Here is a 15,730-nt window from a genome sequence, read left to right on the forward strand (position 1 = left end):
TTAGCATGTAGATTTAAAAGTAGGATTTGCGGATGCGTGAATTAACTTCATTAAGAAAATTCAAGTTAATGTACACATTTGAGTGGGATTAGTAGGTACGTGAAATAACGGTTTTAAAAAAAGTAAATTGATAAAGACCCTTCTTAGAACACTCCCAGCCTAATCTCTGTCTATATCAATATAAGATAATTACATTAATAATTACTATATTTTCTCACTCTTATTTAATTAAATAATACATCTTTATATATTTATCATTATGTTTTCTCTCTCCCCCTCCCCACTCACAACCACTTTTAAAAAATATAAATGTCGAGCCCACTTTGTTTTGTTAAAGTCTTTTGTATTTGTTCGGTTGTTCACGATGTATGTAGTTAGCTTTCGCTTTTGTAATAATGTTTCGAGCTTGGCCCAGTTGTAAACAAAGCCCTTTTAGGGCCCATGATATAAAGAAAGCATGGGATAGCTTACACTTTGCAACCATGCCCATGAAACACAACTTTTTGCAAAATCTTATTCAGAACATCTCACCAACTCTCTCTCAACTCTCTCCTTTTTACTACTTTCGGAAATAAACCGAACATAACAAGATCTGAGATCTCGGTTCCTTGTGAGTGATTTCCGTTAACTTATAAGTGAGATTGATCCAATAATATTGTTGTTTGATTCGGTTTGAGGACTTACAATAAAAAATTATACGATGTGAACAGTGTAACCCCAAATTTAGTTTTTCCATATAACATGTGCTCTCTCATTTACTCACAAACACTCATAACCATACCATATTATTTATTAATCCCTCGCATATTTTTAGAAAACAGTTCTGAAAATGCTCTTATATTTATCATCTTTAGTACACACAATATTTATTTCATTTTCAATTAATGCTAATAAAGAAAAGGTAGATAGAACATTTAATTTACCACTTTTTTTTAATGAAATTTTTTGTTATTATTTTTTTTTTCATCTATAAGATTTAATCTCTAATCCTTTAGATAGGAAAACCTTATCTAACTCATTTAAAACTTGATTACAACTAGTCAATTCATTTAATTCGTTTAGATAAATGAGTTATGCATGTCATGTTAGAATTAACATGTTTAACACAAAATGTTGGATCACACTCATCAATTTAACGAGTTGCTAACCCCGCTTTGGTAGAATGGTCAGGAGTTTTACCTTAAGCTCACCTTAAATTTCTTGTGTTTAACGTCGTAGGTTCGATTCACTCATATTCCATATTCCCCGAGCTTAAGTCGGGTGAAGTGAAGCTTAATGAGACTAGGTGACCCCCCCCCCTCCTTACATCCACCCCACACTTTTTTCGTCAAGCTTCGTCAGTGTCATTTGATGGATTAGGTCTCACGACTTCGAATTAACCCATGTGACCTTTTTAGAGGTTTATTCAGAGTATTCGTCGTTTAAAAAAATCAACCAGTTGACATGGTTGCCCACCCTACTATTTTGTAAGATCTATTACTTTGCCAAATATTCTTCTCCTATGGAGTTTTGTTTCTTTCTTTTTCTAATTCTCTCATGAATACATGCAAATAAACTATTAGTTCATAATTGGGAAAAATTAGTAAGCATTACCCATTGGGTTTATAGACTACCTCCCATTGGAGAGGTTTTGGTCGTTCGGTTGGCTGTACGGAGACAAAAAGAAAATGAAAACTTAATTTAATTCAGCAACTTGGTTGGTATAGCGACTTCAAGTCAACTGTGACTGACACTAGTAGTAGACCACCAAACCTTGTTGCAATAAGCCCATAATTTATTTTATGACCAACATAATTGGTTTGGTTTGGTTTGTTTATATATTACCTTATCATCCCAGTTTCTTTTTAAGCTTATCCGATTAAAAAATATATATAAAAAGAAAAATATATCAAAAATTATAGAAAACTAATTCTCTATTTAAAGAGAATTAGACATATTTCTATCACCACATTCTCCACTTATAATCTTTTTTAATTTTGTATTTTTGGTTATGGATCCAAATTTTTGTTTCGAACTTAATGGTTCGAAAGATTATTGGAATGCTTAATATGATGGGCACTCTTCTTTATTTCCAATAAACTTCTCATTATATATATTTATTCAATAAAAAAATTGGTTGGGTTAGGAATGACAGTGAAAATTTAAGTTTGGTTGGGCTGTGTACGTGAAAGACAAAGAAATTAGTTTTTTAATGTGTATGAGAAAAAGTTGGGTCGGGTTGTGAACGAGAATAGTCACATTTGGGATATATAACTAGAGTCTTTATAATTAGTTTTCTTGCATACTGCAAATAATGTTGGCTGTTGGTGTATGCATTGCAACTTTGTTAGTAGTAAGCATTACCCATTGGGTTTATAGATGGAGGAACCCTAAATGCAGTGGAAACCTTCCTCCTGGTTCAATGGGTTGGCCCCCTACTCGGCGAAACTCTGCAGTTCACCATCGCCAATCAAACGCTCGATACTCCTCCTTTCATTAAGAGCAGAATAAAAAGGTAAATCATGTGCTTTCTAGATGTGGACCAGGGGTGCAAACGAGCCGAGCCGAGCCCAAGCTCGACTCGTTTAGCTTACACGGAGCTTGAGCTCGAGCTCAACTCGTTTTGATCTTTATTTCTAAAGCTTGAGCTCGGCTTGTGGGTAGTTTTTCGTAGAGGTGCACAAATCGGGTTTTTCAAATCCCCGGTTCCGGGTATGGAACCGAGTTTGGGTAAGACAGGGTATTGGGAAAACACGGTTCCGGGTATGGAATCGGTTCCGGTTTTCGGGCAATACCAGGTACAAACCAACCCGGTCCGGTTCGGGTACAGGTTTTGGTACTGAAATGCATACCCTATCCGTACCCTACGGGTAGGGTCGGGCACGGGTTCGGGTATTAAAAGCCCGGCTATAAAAAAACCTGGTTCCGGGTTTTTTTTTTCGGGTCCGGTTCCGGGTTCGGGTTTTTTGTGCACCTCTAGTTTTTCAAGCTCGAACTCCACTCGTGTTCGGCTCATTTACTGTTTATTAATTAATTTTTAAATATTTTAAATTATTTTTATATTTGTTTAAATTAAAATTTAACATGTAACATAATATATATCATTTTGTTAATTTATTAATTACTATAACATATATACACACATGTAAATATATATGTATATATGTTATAAAAATTATACAAATGACATGCTCGTTTAGGTTTGCAAGCTGACTTGAGCTTGATAAGTGAAGCTCGGGCTCGTTTATTAAATGAGCTTACTTTTAGGCTCGAGCTCGGGCTCGAGCTTGTTTAAGCGCGGCTCGATTGAGCTTTTTCACGAGCATACCGATCTCGAGTGACTTGCGAGCAACTCGGCTCGTTTGCACCCTAGATGTGGTAAAAAAAAATGAGGTTGCATATATAAGATGTTAAAACCCGTGTATTTTTATAGTACATATACTTTGACTAAATAATGTGTTTGCTATGATTAAACGTTTTGCTATAAAATAAGATGTTTCATGCAAAGTGACCAAAAGAAGATGCGTTTTAACAACCAACAAATATTCACACCATTTGCATATTTGATACTTTGGCTCGTGTCCAATGGGTAGTGAGTAGCTTAATGTTATGAACCCGGGAATGTAATTTTTAAACATCTTAATTTTGCTATCTCAAAACGTTTAGCTACATATATTGTTGCCCATTTGCTTGTATTTCAAAATTTCAATGCAAGCACTATTTTATAAGGAATGAAAGTACATGATTTTATGTAAAAAAAAGTACTTATTTTGTACAAGTCAATTTACGAGGTTTAATATTTATGCACATTTCAAGTCATTAGATTGTGACAAACTGACAATCATTATTGTATTTTAGATACGGTTCTATATTTCGATCTAGTTTGCTTGGCTCGCGAGTCATAGTATCTACTGATTCGGAACTTGGTTATATGGTGCTCCAACAACAAGGCCAATCCTTAAAAGGCTGGTACCCACCAAATATAAGAAAGGTAATAGGGAACCAACTTGTAGCTTCTATGCATGGAAGCTTCCGAAAGTATCTCAAGAACATGATCCTAACTGTAATCGGTCCCCAAAGCCTTAAAAGGATACTTTCCGGAGTTGAAAGTGTAGCAACAAGGAACATGGAGGTGTGGGCTAGCCAGAAAACAGTGAACTTGAAAATAGCAGTTGCAGATGTAAGTATTCTTTTCTCAACGTGACAAGTAATTATTTACTTTGTATTTATGATATGATATGATATGATATTGTAATGATGTTTAAATAATCAGATGATATTTGAGTTCATGGGAAAAAAACTGATAAGTTATGATCCGAAGAAGTCATCTGAGAATTTAAGAGAACATTTTGATGCTCTTGTACAAGGATTATATTCGTTTCCTTTAAAGATACCTGGAACTGCTTATTACAAGTGTCTGCAGGTAGAAATATGATTTTAATTCATGTGCATACTTTATTCAATTGTCCAACAAAAATAGATATTGACTTTAAACCTTTGCTAGAGACGTATCCGAAAGGTCCAATCAGGTTGTGACAAATAGGATCCACTGGCTGAGGCAACTGAGGCTTAGCTGACACAAACACTCACGGTGAAGTACAATTGGGTCCATTGTCATTCATATTGAAACATTTGTAATTAGTGGGCTAAGTTTAGCCAATGACTAGGATTTAGCCTGCAGTTTAGCCGTTAATGGCCCCTGCTTTTTTATTCTCCAGCTGAATTTTAGCCCTCGCTTTTCATCCTCCGGCTAAATTTAGACGATGCTTTACACATGTATTTTTTTGTATTGTCTTTTTTAATCCCACCGTGCCTTTCAAGATTTTTTGCGTCAGCTAAATTCTAGATGTCTTAGCCAACAAATCCTATTTGTCATCTCCTGATTGGCTAGTTTTAACATGTCCATGTGACAAAGGCTAAAGCTATTTTATTTTGTTGGTTTGTCTATTTTGGTAATTTTAACTACGTATATTAATAAAAGAGAAATGAGGTTAAAGAATATAATTAGAGAACGCCCATCCAGGTTATGGACTACCATGTTACTCACATGCAAAACATTAGACTAATTAAGTTTGTAATTTTCAATATATATGTATCTTATTTATATCATGTCCTACCACATGAACTATCCTCTTAGTTAAAATTTTGTATATAATTAACAAGACCCTTAAGGAACATGCCATTCTTGATGTTAATATAATCAGGGGAGAAAGAAGGTGATGATGACGCTCAAGAACATGCTAAAAGAAAGAAATGCCCAACCAAATAAGGTCCAACATGATTTCTTTGATTATGTTCTCGAAGAACTCAAGCAAAAAGATACAATCCTTACAGAAGAAATTTCTTTGGACTTTATATTTGGGCTATTGTTTGCCAACTTTGAATCAGCCTCCCAAGCTATAACAATGGCAATCAAGTTTCTAACAGATAATCCTCGGACACTGAAGGAATTGACGGTATAGTATATATGTGAAGAGTCTAAAATCCCTAAAAATGTTTCACTCGATCATTTAACATGCTTGCAATTTTATACAGGAAGAGCACGAGAAAATCCTAAGAAACCGGGAAAACCCGAAGGCTGGACTTACATGGGAAGAATATAAATCGATGACATTCACTTTTCAGGTTTATATATTATCCTCGGTCTTTATAGTTAATGACAAAACTAGAAATTGCAAGATAGTCATGTTAAAGTATCCTCGCGTCATGTTAACTCACAAACACTTTTTCGTCCACTCGTTAACCTTTTATAAACATAATCAACGGATCATACTTTTAGTTTATGCATTCAAAAAGGATATACTTTGCCTTCTGAACTTTCTTTTTTTATTTGTCCCTTTTTCCTCAATTAGCATAAACATAATCAACGGATCATATATTAACTGACTAGATAGCTTACAGCTTATAAATGAAACACTAAGACTGGGTAACATAGCTCCGGTGCTATTCAGTGAAGCTGTAACAGATTTCAAGTTCAAAGGTAAATCTATATATACTAAATATCCACCAATATATTTTGTATATCAATTTATTGATATTATAAGATTAATTAATAGGTGTACTTGATTTAAAAATTGGTTAATGTAGACTACACTATTCCATCTGGTTGGCTGGTGATGGTGTCCCCCCCAGCTGTCCATTTAGACCCACTCAACTACAAAAATCCACTTGACTTTAATCCATGGAGATGGGAGGTAACAATATGTTCATTCTCATACATTCCATAGAAAATAAGTTAATGGTAATAAACTTCTTGTGAAAAGTGAAAACTTATTTTATATTGTAACTTTCAAGCAGGGGATGGATTTGAAAGGTGCATCAAAGACTTTCATGGCTTTTGGAGGTGGCCAGAGGTATTGTGTAGGATCAGATCTGGCTAGACTTGAAATGGCTGTCTTTCTTCATTGCCTTGTGACCAAATATGGGTAAAGATGCATCAAGAATATATTATTAGGGTCATGTTATAGCTACACCACCCCCATCTCATTTAGCACCATGGAATGGCCGTTTAATAAACACTCACACAGTCGTTTTGACCAAGAAAAGTCAATCTTTAAAATTATTAGTCAGAACGATTGGCTGCCACTATCTGGATTGGCTGGTTTGACCATAGAAAGTAGGACCCATTAGATCATTGAAACAAACATTCAATCAAGAACAATAAGAAGGGATGGAACCCTAACCATGAATTTGTATTTATCAAACCACACACTCCCTTGTTTACAAAATGATTGTACACCCCTATTTATACAACATGAATAGCAGGTATTTAACTACCTAGCAGTTATATAACTACTTAGTGGTTTTATAACCCACTAACAAACTAATCAAACTAATGGTAGTTAATGGGTAACTACCATGACCATCTAACATCATTATATATTACACAAAGACCCCTTTGACTAAACATAATTACATAAATGACTCTAAACTAGACTTTAGACTAGTTACTTAAACAACCCGTAACTTTGTATCGAACTTTATCACACATTAAGGCCAACATGTAGTCAAAAATTTTTGGTCAAAACGGTGTCCGACGTCTATCCAGGCAACAATTCTGACCATAGAAAATCAAACTTCGAAAACTTTTGGTCAAAACGGCCATCCGACCTTTATCTGGACATCTGTCCACAATGATGTGAGATTAGATGTCAGACGGTGTGTGTATATGACCGACCCCATATTATTATCATGCTATAACTAAAGAGATGTATTGATTTGTTTTTCCTTTATAATTATAGGTGGAAACCAATCAAAGGTGGAGATATTGTACGTACTCCAGCTTTACATTTTCCTAATGGATTTCATGTTGAGTTCTTTGAGAAAGATAAACAAAACTAAGATCTAACATCTGAATCAGCTTATTAAATAAAAGAGTAATGAAAACTTTCTATCATAAGGCTAGGATTAACTTATCCTAGCAGTTTCAAGTTTAATTAGTTATCATCTTTCAATCATGCAAATAAATAGATGTGGAGTGTGTCAACCCGTATTTAGAATTCATGTATCCATCCATGTAAAAGGACCAATGCCATCATGTAACGGAACACATTATATGAACTAGACGGGCGCTTGCGCGGTTTTCTTTCACGTTCTTGTTTTCTTTTAAGCGCTTCAGCATCTGCAACTTCAGTTTCTTCATCCAAGCAAACTTGATCTTGATCTACCTATCCATATACAACTGCACAGAACTTAAAACGAATAAGATTCGTTCACAGACCCTCTCGAGGGTCAAAGAAGAATTTTTTTTTTTCAAAACATGCCCTTAGATTAAAGTATTTGCAGAATAACTCTGAAATTTTTAAATATTTTTCTTTTTTTCATAAAATACCAAGCTCAGTCCCTCAGCTTGTAAATGATTTGTTTAAGTTCCAGGTTTCCAATAAACTTTGCATGCACGACCCTAACAACAAAACATATGATTTTGAATAAAGCAAATGTTTAATAAAATATGTACGAACACAATAAAAACTTAAAATATTTTTGGCATTTTTATATATTTTAATATTATGAAAATACATACATAATATTTTGTATCTTTTAATGATTTAAAATGCAAATAATAAACATAAAACATGGAATCGCATTGTTCGTTAACATCCTAGATTACACTTCTATTTCAATATTATTGTATCAATAACCCAAAGTCAATTGTGGATATATTTTGTTCACTTTAAGCTTAAAAAATATTTTGACGTTAATGTGATACGTTAAGGTGTGCATTAAGCATATAACTTGTGTGGTCCCCACTTAATCTTAATCTGACAGATTACAGACTCCATCATACCTCGGGCTTAGTTTGTGTTCATCAAATCACCCGAATTAACTCCGACTAATTGATCAAAACCTTTAAAGCATATTTAAACTTCTGATATATTTTGCAATTTTTTACAAACAATTTAAAGGTTGAACCATGAGTACTGTGTCTGGTGCCGATAGTGATGGGGTTGGAACTTGGAAGAACTTTCAGGGGTACCATAAGTTCATATAGTATTTTTCTCTTTTCATTTATTAAAAATAAACTAATAGTATGAAATGGCCAATATACCCTTTACTTAATGTTAGAAATATAACAGAGTTATAGATTTGGACTTAATTGACAAGAAATGGGAGACCTCAATGATCTAGTGGCATGAAAAAATCATTTTGGACCAAAGTTACATAATTAACCAAACTTCAGAGACGATTTTGACACTTTACACTATATTTATGTTACAAACCTATTGGTCAGGCCAAAGGCCCAAGCATTAATGAGTTCTTCTAGCTCCTTTAAATGAGCAGGTTCAGGCCCCCATCTTACCTAGCTCTTTCTCTAGGGCATGATTAGCATCTTAATTATTTCTTACCGCATTAAGCAAGTTGTCCACCTGCTAGCCTTAGAGGTGCACAAATCGGGTTTTTCAAATACCCGGGTTCGGGTATGGAACCGGGTTTGGATATAACCGGGTATTGAAAAATCGAGTATTGATAATACACGGGTAGGGTTCGGGTCCGGGTATTGTCTCTAAAAACCATACCTTATGCATCGGGTTCGGGTCGGGTATTGAACCGGGTATTCTAAAACCGGGTATTTGAATACCCTATTTCCAGGTATTGAAAAACCCTTTTTTTGGGTTTTTTCCGGGACTTTTTGGATATAGATTGGATTTTTTAAGGGGTTAGGCATTTTTTGAGTAATTTTGGGTATAAATCGGGTATTTGAAAAACCCGGTTTCGGGTATTGGAAAAACCCGGTTCCGGGTATGGAACCGGTTCTGGGTTTGGGTATTACCTGGTATAAATCAGGTCCGGTTCCGGGTACGGGTTTTGGTACTAAAATGCATACCCTATCCGTACCCGACGGGTAGGGTAGGGTACGGGCCCGGGTATAAAAAAAAACCGGTTCTGGGTATTTTTTTCGGGTCCGGTTCCGGGTTCGGGTTTTTTGTGCACCTCTAGCTAGCCTTTCTTATATTTGTATAATAAATCTATAGCTTTATCCTTTAGATAAGTAGACATACCGGAGTCTTTTGATCTCTCTAGTAAATGTAAAATTATTAGTAAAAACTGGGAAGTGACCTGTTTGATACATGAATCTTTCTGCATGCATGACTGCATCACTATATAAGACTGTGTGTTATTGTTATAGTCATCTCCTAGATTCATCCTCTAATATTGTGTCATGCAGTGTTGACTGAACGCTGACTGGACACTCGTCGAAGCCACTGTTAAAGTCACATGAGCCTGTTGTGGTTCAGGCGAACGACTTTAACGAGTTTCTTTTTATTTATTTATTTTTTTTCGAAAATATAAAATAATAATAAAAGTTAAAAAAATAATTTTATAATAAAAGATAAAAATTATATACTAGTTTTCTAAAAAAATCCAAACTTATATAAATTATATCAAAAAAACCAAATTTTTACTAGTTTTATAAAAACAGAAAATATAAAAAAAACATAATTATAACCTGATGCTAGACTGTCGCTATCTAGTAAAAAACAATATAAATCAGTGTCCTAATCACCTTAAACTAGTTAGGGTAAGTAGGATGTCGAACCACGAGGAGTATATGGTCAGTGTAAAGTGTAAACGATTCCTAACATTATGAAGTAATTCAATTAAAGTGCTGATCACACTAGCAAACAATTTGGTTTTATAGTAAACAAACAAATAATCAAAGATTCAATCAGTCAACAAAGCAAATCACATCCGGGAATCCAAGTAAGCAAACTAACAGCAAACTCATGCACATAACAGATAAACTATCCTGTGTCAACTACAGACTGACTAACCGGTTAAACCTTAGGCATCCACGCTCGCTAACACACGGCACTAGTTATCAAACGGTCCCTGCCAGTGTGACTCAACTAAGGGCAAACATATGCTTTCTCACAATTAACATGTCAAAACAATCCTATAAGCAATTATCATAGCAACTGGCACACTAATCGTTCTGATCGAAATAAACCTAAACTGATGTTGTGCACAATAATACTAGAGATCAATACTCATAGATTAACATCAAAATAATTACAACCAATCGTTCTAGTACATGAGAAAATAACTGAAAGATTACAAACTATACATTCCGGGTATGACTCGAAGGATCTAGCCGCGTCTCGGCATCTCTCGGGCTTCGGTTATGATGGATAGGATCATGTACATGGCCTTGAGATGAATGGAAGTGATGGTGGGCAGCTATTCTTCTCCAAAAATGCTCTGGAAACTGAATGGAATCGATTAGGGTCGTCAAAACATGTTTTAAACAAAAATCCTAACTTTCCCGTTTTTGGTTACCATCCCGCAGCGCCATGGTCTAGGAAACGCGATGGTACAAAATAACTTCATATTTGGATTCCACTCGTTGAGAAACCCAAAATTCATATATTATGGGTCCCGTAACTCATTTTCTAGCCCAGGATATGCTCGTTTTACTTCCTGGTCGCGTTTTGTGAACCCATCTTGTTCAGTTTTAGCATCAGCTTTAGGTTTCTCATCCAAACTCCTCCCGAATCCTTCTAACACTTCCTAAGACTTCAATTTATGCTCCGGTATTCCTGAGATATCATTCCATGCTCGTACAAGTCTCTAATTTAGCATCTTTAACGATCAATGACATGAAATACAAAAGCACGTATGAAGTACCAAAGTTCTAACAATATACTAAACAAAACTACATAATTAACACACTAATATATATACAAAATACCCGAACATCATAACCAAAATAAAAAATAGGAAAAAAACAAGAAAAAAAAATAATAGCCAAACACCCCCTTGTTCTCAATTATTCTTCCTCACTTTCATAATAATTTACTGCCAAAAATCCCCCTTCTCCTTTTTCTTCTTCACCAAACACTCATTTCTCATTCTTCTCAACAACTTGACACGACATCCAACACCAGCTTCTCCTTGTTTGTTGCCGCTACTAAGCTCGCAGGGCTCTCATCGCGCCCACACTCACGGTTTCCCATTGCGGTGTTCACCATCCAGGTGGCCAAGCCACCCTGCTCACGGTCCTCATGGCGGTCGGCAACACACTCTAAGACTAAGTGTCATATTGGGCATTCACTAGCTAACCGTCACGTAATGGCTTAACTGAAAACACAACTATTTTTTAAAAATAAGAGTGAGGTATTATGATTATTGATTCAGGCCTTGGTTACACACTCACGTGATATGAAACTAGAAACTACAGAAAGTAAACGCAAGAGGAAATTTCTTTAAAAAGGTTCGATCTTTTAGACTTAATGTTGTGGGCGTTGAAAGAGGCGGAGAAGGGGCGTTAACAGTAAGGAACACCGTGTGGGGGTGGTGAAGGTGGCAATAAAGAGTGGGGAGGGTTGTGTTCGGATAAATGGGCGGTATAGGGGAATTTTGTGTGGGCCCTCCTTTTTCAATGGTAATATTACTGTTTGATTCAAAAAATCCATCTTTCTTGCACACACACACACACCCCATTTTATCTAACACGCAGATAAACCATCTCATTCTCCTCTCTAATTTTTCTCCAAATTGTGGACTCTGAGTCTTCTTTGTCACCTGACTCAACACCCGACTATTATTACCCAGAGCCCAACACTCTTCCTGATTCGGATTCAGAGGATGAAGTGATATTTGCTACATTTTGAGAGGCGGTGTAGTAGCCCAGCTATCGCAGCACCATAATATTGTCCTCTTTGACCGGGACGAACCACCATCGCCTCACGGATTTGCTTTTGATTTCCCATGAGGTCACCTATCCTGATACTAGTCCCACCTGACCATGATTAACTGTGGAGTTCTCCTCTCATCCATTACCATTAAGCCCCTAAAACACGTTATGATGGAGAATGTATCAATCACCCTTATAAAGAAGACTTCGTTCTCTTCCCCGACCAATGTGGGATGTTTGATGTTCGGTCAATTTGTACATAGTTCATATGTTTATTTTACTTGTTTTAGTTGTTTATTTCATGAACTTTGGTACTTCATACGTGTTTGTTATATTTCAGGTCACAGGTGATTAAAGTAGTTAATATGGGCCTGTACGAGCACGAAATGAAGACCCGAGATGATGTGTGATAGTGTATGATAAAAAAACTAGAGAATCTGGGTAAAAGTTGGTTTAGCGTATCATTTGCTGAAAACAGAGTATCATATGCTGAGCATAAGAGGAGCGTACATCAGGAGTTTTTAAAGTATGGTTTGTTGAATTAGAGTATCATACTCTAAAGTTAGAGTACCATTTGCTGAGTAGAGTACCATTTGCTGAAACTAGAGTATCATATGCTGAGCCAAATTAAAACCACGGGATTCGCATTTTAAATTAAAAAAAAACCCTATATAAGGAAAAATTAGGGTTTGAGAATAGGGATCTCTGGAGGCAGTTACCAAAACCATTTTGAGAGCAGCAAAGGAGAAAACCATCAATTCCAATCATCTTTACTTCACCTACATGATCTATAACATCAAGATTGAAGACCGAGAGATGACGAATCGCGGCTAATCCTTTCGAGTCATACCCGGGATGTACAGTTTGTAATCTTTCAATTATTTTCTCATGTACTAGAACAACTAGTTGTAATTATCTTTTGGTTAATCTATGAGTATTGATGTTTAGTATGTCCGTGCATTCAGTCGGTTTAGGTTTTCGTCGATCAGAACGATTAGTTTGTCGGTTGCTATAATAATTGCTCATAGGGTTGAGTTGACTAGTTAATTACAAGAAAGCATACAATTTCCCTTAGTTGAGTCACACTGGCAGGGACCGTCTGATAACCAGTGCCGTGTGTTAGCGATTGTGGATGCCTACGGTTTAACTCGTTAATCAATCTTTAGTTGACTTAGGATAATTAACCTGTTAGGTTGCATGAGAATACTGTTAATTGCTTACTTGGATTATTGGGTGTGATTTGTCTTGTTTATTGTTTGAATCTTACTTAAGTTGTTTGTTTGATATTATAACCAAATTAATTGCTAGTGTGATCAGCACTGTTGATAGTTGACTTCATAAGTTAGGAATCAGTTTTGCATTACACTAACCACATACTCCTCGTGGTTCGACACCCTACTTACCCTAGCTTGCTTTGGTGATTAGGAACACTAATTTTAATACTTTTGACTAGATAGCGACAGTCTAGCATCAAAATGGTGCCGTTGCCGAGGAGTTAGTGCGCTTAGTGTTTTGTGATTAATTGATTTCTTAGTTTAATTTAGTTTTAGTTTTTTTTTAGTTTAGTTTTATTTTCCCATTTTACGCGGGGTGTGTTATTTGTGCAGGTAAAAGGTTTATGCACGCCCGCCATTCAGGAAGAAATTCCCCACTGATTTACGAGCCAGAGATTGAACGTGTAGCTCGCCAGAACCGAGCTCAGATCAGAAATTCAAAAATGGAAGGTCAGAACCAGAATCAAAACCAAAATCCACCACCCGAAGTTTTCCAACCTGAACCTAACCCACCAAATAACCAAAATCCACCAATTAATGACCAACCACCACCAATAAACACCAACCCACAACCACAAAATTCAGCCCGACAATCCAGAAATTGAAACCTTAACAGACCCGGGCCATCAGCCCCGAACAATACCCCTCGTCACCGACAACCGATTATACGGGATTTTGATCATATCGGTATTCATACTGAAGACGAAGAAGAAGGAGATGAGGAGGAACGAGAACCGAGGAATGATGGTAGTAATGGGGATGAATGGAGGGTTAGAAGGAATGATGGGTTTAGCCGTGAAACGCAGATGAGGAGGTTGAGGAACCGGTTAGGGTGAGAGGTGACGGGTGAAGGAACATAAACCAAGACAGAGATGGTGTTGGAAGATATCGGGAGGAACGAAGACAGCTAATTCAGGTTAACCGGGGAGGTTTTGAGGAACCGAGGGCCAGACGAAGGAATTACGGGCCTCCTGTTCAAGGCGTTAACAGTCGGTTCAGACCGGCTATTTCAGATGGTGCCTCATCGATTGTCCCACATGTTCACGTACAGGGACAACCGACATTCAAATCCCGTCCGTTCTACATTAACATAATTCCTCACTTTCACGGACTGGGATCTGAAGACCCGTATTCACACTTGTCAGATTTTTCAGCTATTTGCGGGTCTATCGGTGACGGTACATAAGATCAGGATGAGGTTCGATTGTGGTTGTTCCAGTTTTCATTAAAAGACAAAGCTAAACACTGGTTCAATTCATTACCGATGCACAATATTGAGAACTGGGGTGAGATGCAGCAGGTTTTCCTTAACGAGTATTATTCACAGTCAAAGACCATTGAGACTCGAATAGAGATTCGACATTTTTCACAGTTACCGTGTGATTTATTTCATGAGGCCTTTACTCGTTATAAGGAAATGATTAGGAAGTGCCCACACCATCAGATCGAGTTGTGGGAATTGGTTAAGTGTTTCATTGGCGGGTTGAAATATGAGGACAGAAAACATTTGAAGACTTCTTGTAATGGTCAGTTGTTTAATCAGCCTGAGGAGGATGACTGGGATTTTTTGGAGTTTATGTGTGAATACTCCAAGTCAGAGGCAGCAGCAGAACGAAGACAGGAACAAGGGGTCACTAGATCAGTGAAATCAGCCTCGAGTGAATCAGAGAGAATTGTAGAGTTGGAAAGATAACTCGCGGGTTATACACGAGAGAAAAAGAAAGAGGTTGGTAAAGTCGGGGTGAAGTTCCCGGTTTCTGAAGAGTGTGGTGAGTTGGGGCATAAGATAGAAAATTGCCCCGAGTTTGATGAGGACTAGTATCCTGACGAGGAGGAGGTTAGTTATGCGTACGGGGATTCCAAAGGCCAAGGGTTTAATTCAAACACCTATCACCCGGGCCTGAGGAACTACCCGAACTTCAGTTACGGGAATGCCGTGAGTCAGTCAAATCCGAACTTTCAGGGGTCCAGTCAGAACCGACAACAGAACAGCTACCACCAGGGCGGTTATCAGCAGGGTTCATACAACTAGAATAGCAATCGGGAGTATAACAGAGACGGTTACTGGGTAACAGTTCATCGGTTAATCAGAATCAGGACCAGCAGAAAGGTAATTCAGGTAATTCAGATGAGTCGGTACATTCGAAGTTAGATGCGTTGTTGAAGTTGGTGACAGATAATCAGAAAGAGACGCAGAAACAGTTCGAGTAGAGGGATAAGTCTTCAGAGGTGATGTCGAAGCAGATTGGTCAACTCGCAGTAGATGTGGCGAGATTTCATAAAAACGCGGGTCAGTTACCGAGCGATACCACTGTAAACCCGCAGCACTTCAGTTCAAGTT

At 37.0% G+C, this 15,730-nt stretch overlaps 1 pseudogene; it reads left to right on the forward strand.

The window, feature by feature from the left end:
* Positions 1-2,293: 2,293 nt before the first annotated feature.
* LOC143602289 (cytochrome P450 87A3-like) lies at positions 2,294-7,320 on the forward strand (annotated as a pseudogene).
* Positions 7,321-15,730: the final 8,410 nt, after the last annotated feature.

Source organism: Bidens hawaiensis, unplaced genomic scaffold, assembly GCF_021521415.1.
Source record: "Bidens hawaiensis isolate Kalapana, Puna unplaced genomic scaffold, B.hawaiensis_p1.1 tig00058284_1, whole genome shotgun sequence".
NCBI classification, from domain to species: domain Eukaryota; kingdom Viridiplantae; phylum Streptophyta; class Magnoliopsida; order Asterales; family Asteraceae; genus Bidens; species Bidens hawaiensis.